Source organism: Penaeus chinensis, chromosome 24 (genome assembly GCF_019202785.1).
Source record: "Penaeus chinensis breed Huanghai No. 1 chromosome 24, ASM1920278v2, whole genome shotgun sequence".
NCBI classification, from domain to species: domain Eukaryota; kingdom Metazoa; phylum Arthropoda; class Malacostraca; order Decapoda; family Penaeidae; genus Penaeus; species Penaeus chinensis.
In genome coordinates, this window is record NC_061842.1 from 2,200,021 (window position 1) to 2,204,264 (window position 4,244).

Consider the following 4,244-nt stretch of genomic DNA (forward strand, 5'->3'; position numbering starts at 1 on the left):
ATAGGTTTTATTAGACAGTGGTCTGTAGAGTCTTGAGGGACGCGCGAGACAGCGATCTCGACCCCTTCTGGGACAGCTGTCGATCCTGAGGTCACGGGTGATCCATAGGTATCTGACAGAGGCAGGGGGAGTTTTATGAGATTTGATGATCCTAGTAGACCAATGAAAGAAAAACCCAATTAATGATGTCAAGAAAGTTAGCCTTCTCCGAGAGTTTGCAACACTATAGACAAGGAGACTTCCCAAAACTTAGAGTGGTGGCTGTCAATGGTAGAGAATTTGACCACAGGGGTACTGAGGGATGACTCGGGTAGCTGTGTTGTGAACTGCTGCGTATTTGTACTTGGAAGTTCTGGAGGGCTGCAAACACCAAGGATGTGTGTAGCTTCTTAAGGGAGCGGCTCTTAAAGGATCATGCTGCTAACCCAAGTCTGAGCCCGCTAGAGGTTCGATTATGTGAGCTGAAGCAGAAGGATGGAGAGCCAGTTAGGTTTTTTTCAGTTGCCATTATTATGGGGACATATGGCTTATTGCTGGCAAAGGACTTGCCTGCATCCTTCATTCAGAGACATACTCTGTGTGATAATGTTTCCCCGATCACGCTTTTAGAGCTATACAACTCATGGGCGTCTGACAACCCAGAGTTGGTGGCTTTGGCTAGGATAGAGGGCTTAGCAGGTACCCGGGTAGCTGCAGCTGCTGTTTTGCCTAGGATGCCGGAGGAAAGACCGGTGAAGGGGGAAGTAAAAGCTGGGAAACAGACAAAAGGGCTGGCGGCCCCTTTGCCTGCCCAAGGTAAACAGTTTAGTAGTATGGGGCATTCTATTGTGGGAAGAGGAGAGGTGTGGAAGGCTGCCGGTATTGTTACTTGCCTTTATTGTAATAATGTGGGCTATTCTTTGAAATTAAAATGATCAATGAGGATATGGTCGGTCGGCGGCCCCAGTCTCAAGTTAAGTGGTTTGGTTGCAGTATTGAGTCCTGTACATTTCTTCAGGGTCATCTGCTTGATTTGGCCGGTGGTACTCTGGGTGCTTCGCCAGATAGAGGGACAGTCACGGGAGTATGTTGTGCTTTTACTTCCAGCAGCCAAGTCACATAAAGTTACACTGTCCGTTGCAACTACAGAAGAGGGAGGGTAGGGCTCCCCACCTCCTTATCAAAAAAACGAGGAGGGAAAGGGGAGCACTTAGATGTCTTCCCTGGGCTTCTTTCTCACTGTACAGGCATCAGTTTCGTCTTCAGGGATGAGGGGAGTTACCTCTGTACAGTCTTGGTGCAGGGATACTTTTGTTTTATATTATTGTTTTGGGTAAACTAACAAAGGTCGTGTTTGATATGGCAGGGGAGTGTTCATTAGTTTGTAGAGGTTGTCTACATGGAAGGAATATCGAGATAAGAGATTCCAGTCTTAAGGTGGGGTGGTGTCACCAATATAGGCCAGAGAGGAGAGGTCGGTCTTCCGCATGAGTTTGGGCCAGTGAAGGTAAAGCATTCATTTTTAGTGGCGAATTCATGGAATCTGCCAGGGAAGTTGCTGTTAGGATGTGATTTTATTCGGATGTGGTATATGGCATGGAGTACTTCAGAGGTTCAATTACTACCGAGTTTAATGGCTGTGGGGGACGCCCTACAACCAGTCCAGGGAGACCGACACTGGGGAAGCCAAAAGAGTAGGCCAGAAGGTACATATAAGGGAGGGGGAGGACACTGCAGATAGCAGCGCAGCATAGAATGGGGTTGCCACACTATGAGAGAGCTAGATTTTAGAGGCACGTTCATGCAGGGTGTTAGATTTAGAAGTGTGTGGGGATGGAAAGGTTTCGGGGAGGATAGGCTTCGTGTTGTTTATACGACTATCCGGGAATAGTCTTTGGTTCAGGGTTCCTTATGCGGTGGGGGAGGATCTTCCTGTTGAGGTAGAGTCAATGGTCTGCATAGGCGATGTCGTCGAGTTGCAAAAAACGAGGACATGGAGCTGCCAGGGCTAGCATAAATACTACTGGCAACAGGGTAGTTAGGTTGCAATACGAGGTAAGATGGTTGGTTCGCGAGGGGTTCAAAGGAACATGACATGTTGTCACGGCTAGTTCGGGAATTTCCAAGAGTGTTTTCTCTGGATGACACACCACTGGTGATCTCTGATAAGTTTTCCCATGAGATTAAGGCAGAAGAACCACCTATCTATAAGAAGTCATATCCAGTTCCTTTAAAGTATAGGGAAGAGATTTGGCGCCAAATCGAGGATACGATGGTACAGAGGGTTATTTCATCCTCGCCGTCCCCTTTTAACAGTCCTTTAGTAACGGTCAAGAATAAGGACGGGATTCTGAGGCTGTACTTGGATTTTAGATTGTTAAATAAAGTAACCCAGGATGATAGTTATCCATTGCCTCACATAGATACGGTCCTGCAACGAATGGGTTGGCTTAGGATTTTTTCTTATCTTGACCTTCGTCAAGGCTATAACCAAATTCCTTTAACATCACAAAGTAAGGAATTTATGGCTTTCTCGACTCGGAGGGGTACTATCAATTTAATGTGTTACCTTTCAGTCTGAAGATTGCTCCTGCGTCCTTCCAGGATATCATAAACCAAGGGGAGGTTTGGTGACATTTGGAGATGACGTTGCTGTTCTTGGAGATTCGTGGGAAGAACACTGGGATGATTTGAGAGCAGTGCTGGTACGGCTGCAAGAGGCCAATCTCGCATTGAAATTGTGTGTATTTTTCAAGTCCTAGGTGGATTATTTGGGCCATATTATCTCAGTAGACGTGGTGAAATGTCAGCCACAGAAGATTAGGGCGATGAAAGAGTATCCCCTTCCGATTACCATGCGGGAATTGCAGGCCTTTTTAGATGCTGCAAATTATTATTGTAAGTTCATTAAGGGGTTTGCAGACATAGCAAAACCATTAGTTGACTTAACTAGAGGACTTCGCTCGGTAGATAATAGGAGTAAACTAGAGTGGAATTCTAAAGCTAAAGAGGCTATAGAGCTTTTGAAGGGAGCACTGTAAAGAGATTATGTGAAACTTCCCCGATTTCAATAGAAACTTTGTACTAGCCACCGATGCCAGAACGTTTTGCCATTGGAGGCGTTCCTCAACAAAGGGACAATGCCAGGGTATTGCGGCCTTTGTGATAATTTAGTCGGGCAATGAAAGGGCCAGAGCTTAATTATGGTACGATAATACGTGAGGCATTAGCCATTGTCTATGGGCTTCGAGTAATTGATTCATTAGGAAAGATCAGACAGGGGGGTTAAGGGGCGGATGGCCATAGCTGATTTTGATATTCAGATAGACTATATACCAGGAAGGGATAATGTAGCTGATGCGCTATCCCCTATTAGAGAGGCTGATAATCCATTTGACGATTTAGTAGTAGGGGTCATTACTTGGAGCAGACAGCACGCCAGAGGGGCAGTAGAACAAACTGGTGATACAGGAAGTTTTCTTGCTGGGGCAAAGGGAGTAGGGGTTAAGTTATTAAAGTATGGTGCGCCTAGGACTTAGAAGGCTTAGGCAGTGGACCCTTTTTAGGGTTTGGTGAAAAGTCCCCTGGTGGAAGGGGTGGCCTTGCCAGAGGGGTTCGGTTGGCGCCTTCCTGGGAGCATAGATCGATATTAAGTTCGTCCAGATGGGCTGTTGTATAACGTCCTTACAAACGTGTATGGGATTAAGATCTTTGGGGTAGTGGTCCCGGAAGAGTTCCAAGAGGTTGCTTTGCAGCTAGCACACAATCTCCCTATCTCAGACCATGGAGGGGTGACTGTTCTCTTGTGAGGCTGGCGAAGTTTGCATTTTTTAAAGGGATGAAAGACGCAGTGCGAAGACTTTGCAGGAAATGCGAAACCTACTTGCGCTGTAAACCGGGGAGGGAGGTACCAGCACCTTTATGAAATTATCATGAAGTCACTGAACCTTTTCAGAGAGTTCACATGGATTTAGTCTGTCTGTCCATCGTGTTGTAGGATCATCAGAAGAGATTCTGTCTCTTTTCCTCTCCCGTCGCCGCGCATGCGCAGACAGAGTACCCACTCAACGATGCACGACAGTCTTCATCTGTATTTAATCTTTATTTCTTACGACATCACTCCCCTCGTAAAAGTATGATCGTCCTCGAGCATCTCCCGGGCAGGAGTTGCGATGAGAACCTACCTTACCCTCGGTTCGACACCTCGAAGGGGCGGCATGTTACTCAGAGACTGCCACTAAACTTGTACTCATTAGCACCACGTC